This window comes from Lissotriton helveticus, chromosome 9 (genome assembly GCF_964261635.1).
Source record: "Lissotriton helveticus chromosome 9, aLisHel1.1, whole genome shotgun sequence".
NCBI classification, from domain to species: Eukaryota; Metazoa; Chordata; class Amphibia; order Caudata; family Salamandridae; genus Lissotriton; species Lissotriton helveticus.
Window position 1 is genome coordinate 533766962 of NC_136070.1, and position 19533 is coordinate 533786494.

The window sequence follows — 19533 nt, forward strand, 5'->3', positions numbered from 1 at the left end:
CAACGACTGTGGCATACCATTAAATTGCTATATACTGCAAGGAGGCCTTGGGCACTGTTTTGATACTCAACAGTATATCTGCACAGGAATAGTTGGTGTTTTATGACCTGACTCACTCTTCTGATCTCTTTTATCTCTCTCCTGTTCTCTATTCCCTCTAGAATGGAGCCTGCAGCAAGTATCCTGGAATATGCATTATATTACCCACTTTCCCACACTCTAATTTTCTTTTATCTATAGTTTTAGAAAGTGCATACGGGATCAGAGGGCTCTTCAGAGCATAAGAGAAGTAGCTACATGCAGGTTAAGAAGGTGTTCAAGACCAAGTTCTAGGTAGAAATGGAGGGACTTTAACTCTTTGTAAAATTCTCTCGTTCTTATATATTTTTAATTTTTTATATAGTGTACTCATCTTTCCTGCACCTCTCCTCCGCAATAGACCCTGCTCCTCTCACCTGCACATTTCCTCCGCCAATCCTCTGTAGCCATATTCCTGTCCATATCCTCTGTGTACTTCTCCCTCAAGCTTCTCCTAGCACATTTTCTCTGCACCAAAGCCTTCCCAATATCCCATGCATCCTTCCACTGCACCTCTCCCCTCCTCTTTTACACTGCACCTCTCCTCTGCCCATATCGCATGCATTTCCTTTGTCCATCTCCCTCACACCCTGCCCTTGCACCCTGCACTCTTCCTCTGCTTTCACCTTCCCTTCCTAGTTCTACCTTGCACTTGTACCTTTTCTCCATCAGTCCTTGTGCATCTTTGCTGCTTCTCTTTCCTGCTCCCCCTCTGTTATACTCTCAGTGGGAGGGCAAAAGACCAGACTGCCTATATCCTTCTGACCCTGTGCCTTCTTCTTAACGGTAGGTGCAGTGGCGCAGAAAGGCTAACATGGGCCCTAATGCAAACAAGGAAAATGGGCCCATAAGGCCTCGTTTAGGTAGTGGAATACTTCCACAAATGGGTAGCAGAGGGCACCATGTTTTAACTAGGCTGGATCTACCTACACCATTAAAATTTCTCATGAATAGGACTGATCCAGACTTATTTTAAATTTCACCTCACGTGCACCACACTTCCCATGCCCTCTTACCCGCACGCACCCCACCGCTTCTTCGAAAAGATCTCCGGCAAAGAGCCCCGTTTACGGTGAGCCCGTCGGGCATTGCAGCGCCGGCCCGACAAGGAGCAAAGCCCAATGATGAAGCATGACACCTCTCGGGGTGTGTGAGGGCATCATGAAGAAAGACCTGTCTTCCCCATCCCCCTCTCACTTTAGGAACTGCATACCATCTCGCAACTTAGCAGAGGGCACCTCACATCTCTGGGCCCTGTGATACTGCACCTGCTGCACTAATTGCACTATTGATAGCTATGCTCCTGCAGCTGAGGCCTGTGCATGTAAGAGTGATGAGGCGGTGGGGCCAGGTGGAGGGGGTTTGACGGACGAGGATGAGGGGAAAGTATATAAATAATTAAGTAATTATTTTTCCCTCGTGGAGATCTGTTGAAATCCCCCCCCCCCCACCCGGCGCCACCACCCCATCGCTCTTACATGCGCGGGCCACGACTGCGCTCCTGGTGGGTGGGTGTCTCCTTCAAAGGCTCCTGTAGGTATGTTGCCCCGCCACTCTCCCAGTGATATTTCACTTTTTTTTTCTCTATTTTTCGTTCTACCTTTTCTCACGTCTCAATTTTTTCTATTGCCTGGAGCCTGCTTGCACCCGAATCATCCTCAGTGCACTGTTCCTCCTCTCTTAAAAGGAACACAAACAAGCATTGGCAAATGTAATAGGTTTGGCATATTTATGAAGCGCAGACATGCCGTACAAATATTAAATTATTGCATTAAAATGTAAACCAAAGCATCTGAGAATGGATGCTGCAGGAAATGAAACTCTTTTTCTGTAGAATCCATTTTTCCAGATGGTTTTGTCAACCCTCCTCCTTAGTGCTACTGAGCAGGGCGCTGACTTATTTTGGATGGAGAATAGTCCCTGATGCATTCGAAGGGAGGTGGAAAGGCATACCAAAACAGCTATTAGAACATAGGTGAGGCTAAAATACACCTGTGGACTAATCCAAGACATTATTTCCAAATCACAAGCCAACAGCTAAAGGTTCCATAGCTAAAGAAGCCGATGGAAGAAGGAGGCTGACCCAAAACTGTTAAAGTAAGTAAAGAATATAATATGTCACCATGAAAAGCGCAAGTGGCATATACGTCAACCCTAAAAACTGGGCAGGAGGTACAACCAGGATGCTGGGCTTCATGCTTCAAGACAAAGACATGCATGCTATTAAGGAAAATATATTGCATGCATTTTCTTTCGAAATTTAAGAAATGTATAAATGTTAATGAAGGCAGTTTACCTTGTTTGCTCTCTGCCAAGCTTGAAAGGAGCTTACTTTGAACAGCAAGGGATCCCAGGGGAGCCCAGCCCAGTGCCCCCCAATATCGTCCCAATTAAGGACTCCACTACCACTTCACTGTGGCTCAATAGCGAGATGCTAAACTAGCAAACTTTTTGTGGGTGCCCTCACAACGAGAGCCCGAGTTCTTTGGAGGCAACGGAAAGCCTGTAATTTGGGTGACCAACTTCCCAGATTTTTATGGACAGTCAAAGCCTTTTTAGGTCTGTCCCACCACCCCAACTCTTTTCACAATGCTAGACTTGCTGAATAAAATTGTGTAATAAGGGTGACCAACTTGCTAGATTTGTATGGTCAGTCAAAGCTTTTTTAGGTCTGTCCCAACACACCAATACTTTTTATAATGCTAGACTTGTTCAATCGAATTGTATTTGTTAATATTTCCATCTCACAGCCTTTATCAGACATTTCCACATCTGTAGGGGCTACAGCTAGCCTGCCAAAGTTGCCTTAATTTCTTTTCTTTTTGGTTCCATAAATAGGAACCAGAAATGAATCCAATCAGAGATCACATATGGATCTCTCAACCACCTTCACTTCTTCCTTCAGCGACAGAAAACTTTCAGAAATAAGTACAACCCTCTGAACCATTGTTTTTTCTAGTCCGTCTCATAGTTATATGCTAGTGCAGCCTTTATACATTTTGGGTGCAGTCAGTGTAGTACTTTTGCATCAATACTTTTTGGCAACATTTTATTGTACTTCTGTGTCCATGGCCAGTCCTGTTCTTTTCTGTCTGATAATCTAGCCCCTTATCTGTGAGGGGTATGACAGCATACATACATTAGCTATATGGATTGAAAAATTCACTTCTGCCTATTGGCAGGAGAATCCTGTTTTTCAAACTGACTCCATGAAGTGCCCACTATCTTTCTGTATTACTAGATAGACGCTTGGACGAGGGGCTCATGGGATTAGCTAGAGAGGTCAGCTGGTTGTCTTGGAAACTTCAACTAACATTGAAAAGTTACATATCATCTTATGTTGAGTTAATATAGCCTAAAGGCTTAAGAGCTAAAATATGATTAATCTAAGAGACACTCCTGCTATGGCCCAAGTGGGGTTAGGCTGCTCGGGTGATATGTCCAAAACAAAACGGACCAGCAGGTCAAGAGCAAAGAATAGGGCCAGTAAGCCCAAAATATTTTTTAAAAGGTGAAAAATATAGAAATCTGGCAAGAGAATGGGGAGTGGGCGTTAGAGCCAAAGAGAGCAGGGTTAATTTATTTAAGGGGCAGGAGGAAATATAGAATACTTAAAGCGTTAGTGTTACATTTAGAGGCACAGTTCCAAAACTGTTGCTCAGTGCAGCAGAGGATCCAAACAGTACCATATCTACTAAACTATGTCTCTGCTGCTGTCATTCCCTGAGTGGGTGCTCATATGGGCTGCCTAGTGCCATGTACAGATAACTAGTATATTTATTTATAAAGTTTTATATAGCGCGAACTTGATCCCGAAGGATATCAGAGAGCTTTACAATTAGTCTAACATTGGGTATCTAATGGGCATTGAATCAACTAGAACAAACATAACAGCTCAAACTGAATATGCGTTAATTGGCGCATTCCCTCAGCCCCAATCATAGCCCCCACCTTTGTCAACCCCGCCACCCCCATTCTGAGAAAACAGTATTGGAAAAAATCTCCTGCGGTAATGTAGGATTCTGAATGTTTTTAACTTGAAGGGAACCCTATCAGCACAAAATACTATGCTTTGGCATACTTTCAAACTTTTTCCCGTTGTCTGTGTGCTGTACAGGGCAGCAGCATGCAATGCTTGAAAAGGTAGGCGAAATGAAAACATTTCTCCTTGATAGCGCCTGCCTCATGGAGGCGGTGCTTGGAGGTGCAAAGCCCTACTTACCACTGCTAGTGGATACAGCATAATATAAAAAAGAATTAGTGGCTGCATAGGAACGTCCATATACCACCCATGGGATGCCCGCTTAAGCAAAAGAACACAAAGCAACCCTACAGGCTACTTTCCAGCGCAAAATACAGTTTTGCACTGGAAAGCAAATAGTTTATCAACACGATGGTTCACTTTCTGTGACTTTGCACCAGCGCAAATTGTTTATAAATCTGCTCCTTAGAGTTATATTCCATTTTTAAGGTGAAGAGGTACAGGGCATGAATTTTAAGCCTTACCCTGTCTCTCCATTTAAGGTACTTTTCTACTTGCATGTGCGTGTGCTTCTTCCACTCCCAAAGGTCTCTTCCTTGATCATAGATTACTTTTCAGAGCACATGGAAGGACATGTAGGGTCATCCCATCGGACGCGTAGCTTCTCCACAGCCAATCAGGGCATGTGTTGAACTCACGTTAATATCAGCGACTTTACGGGAGATACAGCGCAAATTGCTTTGGCGTTGTAGGGGTGCATCATAATCATGGATAGTCCACACCAGCATATAATCTTTTAGCATGTTAACTTTTGTGCTATTAAATTGTGTACTGTAATTTTTTCTTTATGTGTTTATTAAAGCTTATGTATCTGAATAGAAAAACAGTATGCGTACATTAAAATTTTCATATGGATTCAGTAGGCAGATTAACAATTCTAATTGTAAGTCAGTATCTCAATGACATGAGTACATCATCATTATTAGTCACAACCAGCAACAATTATTGACATATCCCATCGAGCACCAAGCCTCCTCCCGCCTATAACATAAATGTTTAATTCCAGGGCAATACAGTATAACCGTATTATGCATGTATAAACAGTTACATATATACGACTCGAATGCCTTCACTCCGCCATATTACAACAATCTATTGATGCAGTCAAACAGTCTTAATACTAATAACATCAAATGAAAAACACCATTGGGGCAGGGGGATGGGAGGGTAAGCAGGGGCCCTATAAGGATAGTCGAGGAAACATACATTTCAGGTGCTAAGAGACAAAATCCCATCAATGTTCACCCCAGTGCATTTCAGGACTGCTGAGATAATAGACATCACATTATAGGGTATAAGGGATGTTCTTTACAACTCAGGCTCAACTCAAACTTAAGCACATTGATAGCACACCCTTAGTCAAGGGTAGGAAAATATCCGGTGGGTCATCCGGTGCCAGCAGCCTCTGAAACGTACACAGCATTGAATTCCACGCAGCAGAAATAGGGAATTTACAGAGACCCAGCGCGCCTTCACGCACTAAAGAAACCGCCTTCGCCCAGTTCAACATTGAGAGAGACCAGGCCTTCTGCAATGGTGGCTCCTCCGACTTCCACTGGCGTGTAATCAATATTTTGGCCACAATAAGACCCAGATCTAGAAACCTAGAGGATGCCTTGTTTGTCTTGCTCACAGGAAAAACACCTGCAATGCATGCCTCCCATGTCCGCGGCACTTCACTGTCAGTGCTAGTGGCCAACACTCTAATCACCCCGCTCCAGTATGAATGCAGATTGGGTCACAACCAGAGCATATGTCTAAGGTTTGCATCAACCAACCGGCAGCGCGGGCAGCATGCATCCAGTCTGTCAAAATACCTATTGATCTTGTCTGAGGAAAGAAACTCCCTGTGGACAATGTAGAATTGGATTAACCTAAAACAGGCATTCCTGGGGATCTGCTTAGGGCTTTCCAGGACAGCGGACCAATCCTTCTCAGAATAAGGCCTCCCCCGATCTGCCTCCCATTTAACTTGCAGCGGTGTGAAGTCCGCCAGAGTATTTTCTCTGATCGACTCCATGAACCACTTCACCAGATGACGTCCCGTACCCCTAGCGTGCACGGATTGCATGAGATGTGCTGGATGTATGTTTTGCGCACCCTGTGTTTGATGCCTCTAGATATGATTCCTGCATAGGAGGTTGTTTTACCAGTTTAGGTTTATGTTAGGGAGACTATAGTTCCCTGTGTAATTTACGCCCCTAGTGCACGGTTTTACTTAGGTGGTGAGGGTCTAATGTCGTTAGACTGATGGGATACTGTGTATGATGGATTTCATGGCACAGACTGTTGCAAGTGCAGTGATTATCAGTGTTTACTGACTGTACATTCTATGACCTATTTTTACTTGTATGTTTTAGTTCACCTTTACCAAGTTCACTTTGTGATGATCCTGACAGTGGTCCATGTGGCCCTGTCAGGTGTACATAATCCCTTGTAAATATTGCCCGTGCCAGTTGGCACAATGTATATGGTGTGATTACTATCTGATGTGTTTTGATAATACAAAGGCTATTTTTCTATATAACTTTGCGTGGAGTTCCTTTTGTGGGGGGGCTGGGATGTTATTGCTGGTGAGTGCGTGCGCAAATGCTTTACACATTGCCTCCGGGATCAGCCTTACTGCTCGTGTCACGTTGCCAAGGGGGTGAGCAGGGGTTAACTTTGGAGTGTAACTCCCTTGCCCTAACTAGAGTGGTGGTTTCTGCCTGGCTTTGGCGCAAGCCTCAGCCCACCAGACATCCCATTTCTAACACATGTATAGATGACTAGTATATGTTTTTAACTTGAAAGGAACCCTATCAGCACAAAATACTATGCTTTGGCATACTTTCAAACTTTTTCCCGTTGTCTGTGTACGGTACAGTGCAGCAGACATGCAATGCTTGAAAAGGTAGGTGAAATGAAAACATTTCTCCTTGACAGCGCCTGCCTCATGGAGGCGGTACTTGGAGGTGCATAGCTTTATATAAAAAAGAATTAATGTCTGGATGGTAACGCCCATGTACCACCCATGGGATGCCCGCTCAAGCAAAAGAACACCACGCAACCCTACAGGCTACTTTCAAGTGCAAAATACAGTTTTCAACTGGAAAGCAAATAGTTTATCAACACGATGGTTCACTTTCTGTGACTTTGCACCAGCGCAAAGTGTTGATTAATCTGCTCCTTAGAGTTATATTCCATTTTTAAGGTGAAGAGGTTCAGGGCATGAATTTTGAGCCTTACCCCTTCTCTCCATTAAAGGTACTTTTCTTCTTTGTCAAAGCATGTGCGTGTGCTTCTTCCACTCCCTAAGGTCTCTTCCTTGATCATAGGTTACTTTTTAGAGCACATGGAAGGACAATCAGGGTCATCTTATTGGACGCGTAGATTCTCCGCAGCCAATCAGTGCAGGTATTGAACTCCACGCTAATATGAGCGACTTTAGGGGAGATACAGCGCAAATTGCTCTGGCGTTGTAGGGTGCATCATAATCATGGATAGTCCACACCAGCATATAATCTTTTATTGTGTTAACCTTTGTGCTATTAAATTGTGTACTGTCATTTTTTTAAATCTGTTTACTAAAGCTTTTGTATCTGAATAGAAAAACAGTATGCGTACATTCAAATTTCCATATTGAACCAGTAGGCAGATTAACAATTCTAATTGTAAGTCAGTATTTCAATGACATGAGTACATCATCATTAGTAGTCACAACCAGCAACAATTATTGACATTTCCCACCGAGCACTAAGCCTCCTCCCTCCTACGACATAAATGTTTAATTCCAGGGCAATACAGTATAACCCTATTATGCGTGTATAAACAGTTACATATATACGAATCGAATGCCTCCGCCATATTACAACAATCTATTGATGCAGTCAAACAGTCTTAATACTAATAACATCAAATGAAAAACACCATCGGGGCAGGTGGATGGGAGGGTAAGTAGGGGCCCTATAAGGATAGGTGAGAAAACCTAAATTTCAGGTGCTAAGAGACGAAATCCCATCAATGTTCACACCAGTGCATTTCAGGACTGCTTAGATAATAGACATCACATTATAGGGTATAAGGGATGTTCTCTACAACTCAGGGTATAGTTCGGGTCAAACTTAAGCACATTGATGGCACACCTTCAGTCAAGGGTAGGAAAATATCCGGTGGGTCATCCGGTGCCAGCAGCCTCTGAAACGTACACAGCATTGAATTCCACGCAGCAGAAATAGGGAATTTACAGAGACCCAGCGCGCCTTCACGCACTAAAGAAACCGCCTTCGCCCAGTTCAACATTGAGAGAGACCAGGCCTTCTGCAATGGTGGCTCCTCTGACTTCCACTGGCGTGTAATCAATCTTTTGGCCACAATAAGACCCAGATCTAGAAACCTAGAGGATGCCTTATTTGTCTTGCTCATAGGAAAAACACCTGTAATGCATGCCTCCCATGTCCGCGGAACTTCACTGTCAGTGCTAGTGGCCAACACTCTAATCACCCCGCTCCAGTATGAATGCAGATTGGGTCACAACCAGAGCATATGTCTACGGTTTGCATCAACCAACCGGCAGCGTGGGCAGCATGCATCCAGTCTGTCAAAATACCTATTGATCTTGTCTGGGGAAAGATACGCCCTGTGGACAATGTAGAATTGGATTAACCTAAAACAGGCATTCCTGGGGATCTGTTTAGGGCTTTCCAGGACAGCGGACCAATCCTTCTCAGAATAAGGCCTCCCCCGATCTGCCTCCCATTTAACTTGCAGCGGTGTGAAGTCCGCCAGAGTATTTTCTCTGATCGACTCCATGAACCACTTCACCAGATGACGTCCCGTACCCCTAACGTGCACGGATTGCATGAGGAGATGTGCTGGATGCTCCCGCGCAATGTTGCCCCACCAGCACCTCATCGTAGCCATCCAGGAGGCGTGGTTCAGGAATTGGCCCGAGGGACCCCATCTTCCTCCGTGATGGTAAGGAATGACCACAATGAGCCCTCCATATTGAAGTCCCCTAAGGAAGTTATGCCTGCCCCCACCCACTCAGTGAGATCAGTACACAATACTCTCCCCCTCGTTGTCGACATACCCAATAAGGGAATAATGTGTGCATACGGTGCAACATGTTTAGTAAGGCGCAGTGCCCTGCTGAAACATTTCTGCGCAATTCAAACCAGTAAAGGAAGAGGCTCATTTGATCCATTGAAAGGGTGGAATAAGGAGAGAATCCTGTCCAGTGAATACGGAGGATCCCGCTCTGCCAAGTCCAACAAATGTAGTTCCTCCACCCATTTTGCCACCCACAGTATGTGAGAAGCCAGGAAATAATGCTCCAAATTTGGTAGAGCCAGCCCACCCATCGACCTTGGTAAGTACAGCTTCGCTAAAGCCACCCTGAACCGTGAGTTACTCCAAAGGAAATCTCTAACAATCCCCTCCAGGGAGCGAAAAAAGGACATCAGTAGGTAAAGCGGTAAATTGGAAAAATAATAAAGGAGACACGGCAGCATAACCATTTTGATTAATTCCACCCGACCTATAACCGAGAGGTGAAGCGTCTTCCAGAACACAATCTGGGACTTGAGTGTTGTTACCTCCCTAGTGATGTTGCCGTCCATAAGATCTCGATCGTTGTGATAAATGCGTATGCCCAAATATCTGAACGCCACCGGTTGCCAGTGCACTACTGTCCCGTCCACTTCCCAACTCAGATCCCCCGTAGCCGGATCAAAGGAGTATAAGCAAGACTTACCCCAGTGCACCTCCAGCCCAGATAGAGATGCAAAGGATCTCAACGTGTCAGGAATGACCTGAGCAATTGCCAGGATATCTTGAACATACAGCAAGATGTTGTCCGCATACAGCTATATTGCATGTATGCCATCTTCCAGGCGTATCCCCCAGTCCGATGCCGAGCTCTGTAAAGCCATCGCTAGTAGTTCTATCACCAGGGCAAATATCAATGGGGAAAGGTGGCACCCCTGGCGAGTCCCACGTTCGATCAGTATAGGTTCAGAAAAGAGTGTCCTCAGCCATACCCGGACCAAGGGAGCCCCGTACAGCAGTGCAATAAGGCTTGAGACGTATGGTCCAAATCCAAATTTATTAAGCACTACAAAAAGGAAGGGCCACTCAACTGTGTCGAAAGCCTTCTCCAAGTCCAACACAACTCAACTAGCGGATGGCCAGTCTGTTATAGCACAACGCATCCACCTTCTGAGGTATAACATCTGGCATTCTCGGTGAGACCCCTTCTGATGAGTCCGCTATCGAGAATCCCTCATCTCCCCATGAGTGAAAGGAAGCGTCCACTTTGTCCCCCGGCAGCGCTGTGTCCGCAATGCGAACCACCTCCTGCTGCTCCCTCCGTATCTAATCTGGGCCGGACGCCACCGACGACCCATTAAAATGTGTACTGTAATAATGTGTAAAGCAAAGTGATAGACATATTTCGTACAACTGGAGAATCTGCATTTCAATCATGTATGACTAGACTTAAACATGAGACAAAGCATTCTATATGTGACTAATGAACATTATAATTTGTATGCTTATGGAAAGCATTGATTTAAATTTACTTAGTATTATTGATTATATGTGATTAATGAACATTATAATTCGTATGCTTATAGAAAGCATTGATTTAAATGTACTTAGTATTATTGATTATGTATACGTGTGTTTTACGATTTTACATGTTGTTTCTTATGTTGACCGAATTCTGTAGGCCTAATGTGTATTTTTCAATGTCGCTCTCCAGTTGGGATTAGTAGTAGAATTCATGTGTATGCAGAATTTGTTCTTTCTCAGATTTCTGTTGCAGGTGGAGAAATGCATCTTTGTTAGTTAGAATAATGTCTTAGCTTTATGAGTTAGTCTTAGGGAAGAGAAGATACATTGAACGGCGATGCTGATAATTTGGGATGGTATTCTTTCTCACTGGAAAGAGCCTGGGAATCAAGGTCATTGAGCCAAGGCCTGGGAGCATCGCTGCTGCATGGAGAGTTATCATTCAAGAATGTGTCTTGCGTGGATGGGGTGATGCTGCATTGGCCTCTGGGAGTTTGCATTTGATTCTTGAATTGTAGTTAGAGACAGCGTCCGGGGACTTCTGCCTTGACTAGAAAGCATCTTAGAATGAGCTCTGTAGCGTTATTCAACGTGGATGGTCTTCTGAGGAAGACTTCACAAGCTGACTCCTTTTCAGAACTTGCCTTGGGGATGCTAAGCTGGGATAGACTAATGTTCTTTACCCACAAACCTCAAATGAGGGGGAATCTTGATGTTGGTGCAATCCTCTTTTGCGTCCAGATTCTCAAAGTACTTACTTTGCCCTTGCTATATTATCTTAATTTTACTCATAGGTTTGGCTTTGTATTAGTTCCAATTTTTTTTACACCCTCGTCTTGAGGTGTTTGTATGTCCAGATGTTCTTAATTTTGTAATAAACTAATTAAACTTATTTGGGAGTCTGTGATTCTTTCGAGTCAAGGTTCATTGGAACTGAAATGTATAAATGGCTAACAATAACTTTTTCCCCTCCACACTTCCAAGCAGACAAAAAGAATCATCGACCAGAGGTTCCAGAGTAAGTCTAGAACGTGGAACCCGGCTCCCTCACGGGTCACAGGAAACATTGGCTTTTGGCCTCCCCTTCCAGATGGAAAATCTTCAGTACATCATCTGCCACAAGATGCTCAACTTCCCTGTATGGTAGTTTTTTAAATATCTGCACAGCTTCGAAAGTGAACTGATTTATACAAAAGTGCTACTTTTTTTGCGATGTCCTTGCTTGTAAGAGTCTGGAATGGCTGGAGCAGAGCCAATCCCTGATGGGAATCGGCTTATTGTTGCTCCATATTTCCTAACCATTCCAGCCTTTTAGTGCCACTCATCTCTTTGAGAACATTGGAATTTTCTTTCAGAACAGTTCACCTTTAGGTCGGCCATTTGAGTAATTCAAGGGCACACTTCCATGTGAATCTTCATGCCAGTAGAAAAGACTACTGACAGTGCCTAATTTGTATAAAAGAACAGATACGTGTAGGACCCCAACGTTTATTTCTATAAGCCTGCCACCAGCAATACTGAATACCAGGGTTGTGGTTAGCATGGCTTCCTTCTTTTGCTTCCATCTTGTGCCTCTTTCTTCCACCACCTTCAACTTCCTGTTTTTTTCTCACTCATGCAGGTTCCTATTTACTGCTGTTTATCCCGTTGTCACTCTTTTCCCATCTTTCCCTTTTTCCTTCGTTCTCTATTGTCTGCCCTTCTCACTCTTTAGCTGGGTTAAAATCTGAATAAGAGAAATAATTTCAAGGCCTAAAAATTGTTTGTAAGAAAACAACAGGAGCAAGGTCCTTAGGGACGGGTGAGGAGGCTAGACCTTATTGTTATGGTATGTAAAAATTGTTTGTGGCACCCACCACCTGCAGAAAATATGCCCCAGGCTACTTTGATTTTTTAGAGTTGCTCCAATATTATGTTGAACTTTAGTTTTGCACTAGCATCTTGTATTTGTCTACTGAAGTAATTACTGATAAATTAATGAAATTAGTCTATGATTATCTCATGAGTAGGAATTAAATATCTGTATCCTGGTGCTGGCCTCCTAAGTCAGAGGCAGGGCAAACTAGACACTCCTACATCCTTCACAAGAGGATGTATCTAATGGAGATCCCCATGTCTGCATTCTAAAGCAGGAAGAACATGAGTGCGGGACCCACTCAAACTAGTCTGATGTGCAGCAACACTATGAAGGCACTGCATAGACCCGTGCCTACCTTTTTCCACCGACACCTCCTTTACTGCGATGAGGAACAGAGATGGAACCTTTAGTCAAAAGGGTAGATAGATTAATTGATGAATGGAATGCCAACAATAAATTTGTAATACAATAGCAGCAGGCACAGGCTGGTCACCCTGTGTATAGTGCCAGCACAATCAGAGTAGGGGGTACACGCAGAGTGAGGGACCGACTCATAATCCATCATCTGTGGTCTTTGTTTATGTGAAAATCTGGCACCCTTGAAGTTATGTGTCATGGTTACAAGTGCCTGACTTCCCAGTCTTAGTGTGGGAGTATATTCATTGGTTTTTGCACTGCAAATTCTCAACCCAAAAAGGCGCCTGAATGCTTCACATGTGAGACTAATACAGTTTCCCGTGAACACAACGTTCACAACAATACAGACAGGCACAATATCGAAGGCTGGGTTTAACATACTAATGGTGAGGGAATGCGTTGACATAGCCATGTGAAAGAAACAAGATGTATGTGGAGTGAAACGAGAATTGTTCAAAACTGTTTTTTTGTAGAAATTTGTGAAGAGATTTTTCACATTTCTCTTTATGACTTTTCTCTTTATCTAAATTGTATGTTATGATTAAGAGATGAAATTCTGGATCCAAAGATTCATCATTTAAATTTTTAAGTCACAATCTATTTGGTTGTATCTTACTTTCCTTACTAACTGGGGCCAGTCTGTCAAAATGCTGTCCCCACCATCATAGGCCACCTCATATCTAAGGGGTGTATAGCCTGTTGTACTGAAATATAACTTACTGATAGAAATGCTTCAGCTCTCAATGCATCTCACTGTTTGGAACACCTGGCCTCCGTTCCAACAGTTTGATATATCACTTTTCGTAAATCATTATCACTGCACTTATCTAGAATCAATGTGTGCTGCTTCTTGCATGCAAACAAAATGACTCACCTTCTGGCAGACAAAGGAAATCTATGAAGTTACCGCTAATTTCCTGACCATTGGTCCGTTTGCTGCAATTGCCATGACAAAGTTGCTACATTAGTAGTTCAGAGTAATCTAAACTGTAGAAAATAGACACAGAATTTCCCTAAACACTGATCAGACATGGAAACCTGTTGCATTTAAGCATATTACTAAGTGGAGGAAACAAATACAACTAGCAGAACCTCTTTAGTGGGGAGAACAAGAGCCTAGTGCTGAGTTCCCTCCAGATGTTGGGGGTGGGAAGTGTCATGTACAAAAGCCCAGCTCCATTGTGCCACTTCATCCGACCCTGTCTCCAGGCAGGTCGCTCCCCTCACCGCCATGCAGCCCCCTGTGTGACCAGTGCACTGCTGCTACTGCCGCCCATTGATAGGTAAACCCTCCTGCCTTTCGCCCAGATCTGCGGTATCTGCGCTTCTGTATTGCCCCAAATTCTTTTGCCTCGCATTGTATTGTACTGCCTGCCTGCACCCTCCATTTGCTTCTGTGTCTGTTTTAGCCCCTTGTGCCCCCTCCTTTGTGTCCCTTGTCCCTTTGCCTGCTGTGACCCCTGCGCCCCCGCTGCGTCCCCTGCGGCCCCACCCCCTGCTAACCCATTCGCCACCCCGCTCCTGCCTCCCAGCTGCTCCTCCCTCCCACATTCCCTCATATGGAGGCCGTGAGGCGCTAGAGAGCGCGACCTTCGACCCTGTCTCCAGGCAGGTCGCTCCCCTCACCGCCACGCAGCCCCCTGTGTGACCAGTGCTCCGCTGCTACTGCCAGCCATTGATAGGTATTCTTGCCTACCTTTCGCCCGGATCTGCGGTATCTGCGCTTCTGTATTGCCCCGTATTCTTTTGCCTCACATTGTATTGTACTGCCTGCCTGCCCCCTCCATTTGCTTCTGTGTCCGTTTTTAACCCATTTTGCCCCCACCTTTGTATACCTTGTCCCTTTGCCTGCTGTGACCCCCGCCGCTGAGTCCCCTGTGGCCCCGCCCCCCTGCTAACTGTGGTAAATGCTTTCTATATCTTTTCTCCTCTACCACTGCATCAGAATGTCCTGTGACATCATGGAATGTTTAAGTGCCTGACTGTGGCTAGAGAGTCAGTTGGTCATCTCAGGCTGAGGAGCTGGTAGCTCGCTTCTGGTGGGGTTTTCTCCTTGTATCTTCCTATCCTGTAACCTGCCACCTAACTACCTGCTAATAAAGAGGGATCTTCTACTACACCTGGACTACGCATCCTTGTTTATGTACCACATTTTGGCGACGTTTTGGACTAACCTATGCTGCAGAAGGAATACTGTAACTCAACTATAAGGAAACCAAGGAAATCAAGAACAGTTCTACATTTAACTAAGCCTATCTCCTACAGATCAGAGAAACGCCCAGTAAACCCCACCAGTGTCCTTTTCAACTTGGACAGCCTGCAACCTGGGCGTTCGTGTTGATAGAGAGTCAACTGCCATCTTGCTGTCTTCTGGAGTACTACACCTGGACTACGCATCCTTGTTTATGTACCACACTAACCCATTCGCCACCCCGGTCCCACCTCCTAGCTGCTCCTCCCTCCCACATCCCCTCAAATGGAGGCTGCGAAGCGGACGCGCAGTGGGCGCGCCGCTGGCGCGCCTAAGGCGAGCCCATCTGCGCCTGGCCGCGCCTGGACCGCAACCAGCGCCAGAACCCCTGGCCCTCACGTTGTCTGATTCAGCTACGACGCCGGCACCCTCCATGCCCTCAACCCCGGACGAGAACACACCTGCTACCAAGCCACCCCGAAGCGCACCCACGGGCCCTTCGCCTGTCGGAACTGCAGCTTCACCAGCAGCCGGCCCGCCAAACCACCAACCAAAGAACCCAACCACTTTAGATGTATTCTCCTCAACACCCGCTACGCCCGCAAACACGCCGTCGAACTCTGGGACCTCCTCGACTCAACCTCCCCAGATGTCGCCTTCCTGACGGAGACCTGGCTGAACCCCACCTCAGCCATAGCCATCCCGGAAGGCTACAAGATCACCCTCAGAGACCGCACCAACGGAGTAGGAGGTGGAGTCACCATCGTCCACAAAAACACCCTCAGAGTCTCGACCAACTGCACTTCCAGATCCACAACGACCGAAGGAGAAACCCTCATCTATAGAACCCCCCGGACCCAGACCACTGTTCAGCGACGCCATTGCCGACTTCATCAGCACACACGCCCTCGCCTCCACAGACTACATCCTCCTCTGGGACCTGAACTTCCACCTCGAGAACAACAACGACAACAACTCCACCACCCTGATCGCCAACCTCGGACTCAGACAGATCGTGACAACACCCACCCACTCCGCCGGTCACACGCTTGACCCCGTCTTCTCCGCAAGTCCCCACGTCTCCTTCAACCACACCACAGAACCCCATTGGACCGACCACCGCTGCATCCATATCACCTTCAGGAAGCCCACCACGCACCCCCGCGCCCAATACATGCCCCGCCGCTGCTGGGGCAAAGTCACTGAAGACCAGTTAGCCGCCACCCTCGCCCAGAGCCCACCCGCCGACCCCACCGACCTCGACACCGCCGCCCGCAACCTCAGACAGTGGATCCACAACTGCGCCAACACCCTCCCCCCGCTCAAGACACCTTCCAACAACCACATCAGCAAGAATGCCACCTGGTTCACCGAAGACCTCCAGGCCTCCAAAAGAAGATGCCGGAAACTGGAGAAGAACTGGCTGCGCGAACGATCACCGGACAGCTACACAGCCCACAAGAACGCCACCAGCAGACACCATCAACTCATCAGAGCTGCCAAAAGGGCCTCATTCAAGGATAGCCTAGATAACAACGCACACTACAGCAAAGAGCTCTTCAACATCGTGAAGGAACTCTCCAACCCCAGCACCAACACCAACGACACCCCGCCTTTGCAAGACCTGTGCGACTCACTGGCCACCTTCTTCCACCGCAAGATCACCGACATCCATGATAGCTTCAACCCCACGACCCCACCAACAACCACCGCCCCCACGAGCACCAACCGCCTGCTCTCCTGGACCAGCATTAACAACGAGGACACCTGCGAGATCATGAACACCATCCACTCTAGATCACTGTTAGACCCATGCCCTCACCACATCTTCAACAGAGCCAGCACAACCATCGCACCCCATTTCCGGAAAGTAATCAACATCTACTTCGAGACAGCAACCTTCCCGGAAAGCTGGAAGCATGCAGAGATCAACGCCCTACTCAAGAAACCCAAAGCGGACCCGAAGGACCTCAAGAACTTCCGACCCATCTCCATGCTCCCGTTCCCGGCAAAGGTCACAGAGAAAATCGTCAACAACTGACCCGCCACCTTGAGGAGAACAACATCCTGGACCCGTCCCAGTCCAGGTTTCGCAGCAACCACAGCACTGAAACCGCCCTCATTGCCGCCACCGACGACATCAGGACCCTGCTAGACAACGGAGAAACAGCGGCCCTCATCTTCCTGAACCTGTCATCCACCTTCGACACGTTCTGCCACCACACTCTATGAACACACCTTCACGACGCCGGAATCCAAGAGAAGGCACTGGACTGGACCACCTCCTTCCTCTCCGGCAGAACTGTCTGCCTCTCACCCTTCCGCTCCAATGCCACTGAGATCATCTGCGACGTACCCCAGGGCTCTTCCCTCAGCCCGACGCTGTTCAACATCTACATGGCACCCCTCACCCACGTCACCCGACAGCACGACCTCAACATTATCTCCTACGCCGACGACACCCAGCTGATCCTCTCCCTCATCAACGACCCTCACACCCCAAAAACCAACCTTCACGAAGGAATGAAGGCCGTCGCCGAATGGATGAAGAACAGCCGACTGAAACTGAACTCGGACAAGACGGTGGTCCTCATCCTTGGCCCCACCCCGTCAGCCTGGGATGACTCCTGGTGGCCAACAGCGCCAGGAACAGCCCAGATACCCACCAACCACGCACGCAACCTAGGGGTCATCCTCGACTCCACCCTCTCCATGACTAAGCAGGTCAACGCCGTCTCCTCATCCTGCTTCAACACCCTCCGAATTCTCTGCAGGATCTTAAAGTGGATCCCCACAGAAACAAGAAGAATGGTCACTCAGGCCCTCATCACCAGCAGGCTGGACTACGGAAACGCCCTCTACGCAGGAGCTCCGGCCAAACTCCTGAGACGGCTGCAGCGCATGCAGAATGCCTCTGCACGTCTGATCCTAGACATCCCCCGCCAAACCCACATCACACCCCACCTGAGAGACCTGCACTGGCTCCCCGTCAACAAGAGGATAACCTTCAAGCTGCTCATCCACGCACACAAAGCTCTCCACAACACCGGACCAGCATACCTCAACAGACGACTCTGCTTCTACACCCCCACCCGCCAGCTCCGCTCTGCCGACCTCGCCCTCGCCACAATACCCCGCATCCGAAGAACGACCTCCGGCAGCAGTTCCTTCTCCCACCTCGCCGCCGAGACCTGGAACACCCTCCCCACCAAACTACAGCAGACCCAAGACCTACTGGTCTTCAGAGGACTCCTCAAGACCTGGCTCTTCGATCAGTAACGGCACTCCCCCCTAGCACCTTGAGACCCTCACAGGTGTGTAGTGCGCACTATAAGTGACTTGATTGATTGATTGATTGATTGATCAAGGCTCATCCCGTAGACCACATTAGGACTATGGTGGCCTATCAGGTCTCTCGAGTCTGGTTGCTTTGGAATGAGTCTTGTACCCGAGTCTAGCTCTTCATCTTTTTGCGAGATGAAAGGTACTACTGTGGATCTAACCACTAAAACACTTAATACACAGTGTCATTGATTCCCAACTCATCGCACAAAGAATCAGAGCAACAGTTGTCGAAAAACAGTTGTGTGACACAAATATTGTACTTTTTTCTCTGAATATTTTTATTTATAAAGTGCAACCTAGCCTACGGGTACAAACTGGTCTTTAGACAGCTGGAACAATTAAAAGGAGGGTACACAAAATGGTAACTACAACAGGAGTGTTAAAACAACACAGGAATACAGACAAAGATAAGAGGCCAGAGGAGAGGGAGTGGTGCAAAAGGCGTGAAGGGGAGCAAGATGCTGCTTGAAAAAGACTGTATTTAACTGGCAACAAAAGTATAAGTGTAGTAAAACTAATGTCAGGAGAGATAGACTTCCAGATCCGAGGAGTGACATAAGGTAATGCTTGGTAGCTGCCTTTCAACTATTTCCTATTGGGACCTTCAAAGACTACAACAATGCCACTTCTGTTGTCCATATCTTTTGGGACTATGCAATTGCTTTTGGAATATAGTTTGCACTTTGATAAAAATGCTTTTGGGTTTGTGATGCAGCTAATAACAGATGATCAACCTAACTCCTGCCCTTGGATTAAAGGGGTGCAGTACATGTATATTACTGTAACTATGTGCTTCCCAGAGATACTGTTAGCAACATTCTTCTGCTATCTATATGTTGGCAAGAGTAATTTCACATCCTTTACCACTGACGACATCACAGGTATTAATTCTTGTTCTACCCTTATCCGCCCAATAGCATCCTTTGAGTTTAAGGGGATGGGGCAGAGCAAGGAACATAAACTACTCCCCTGTTTACTTTCCGTATTTTGCCAATGAGTCTAAGAGCATCAAGGTGGTGCCATAGCATACTAAAGAGCTTGACCTGGGTA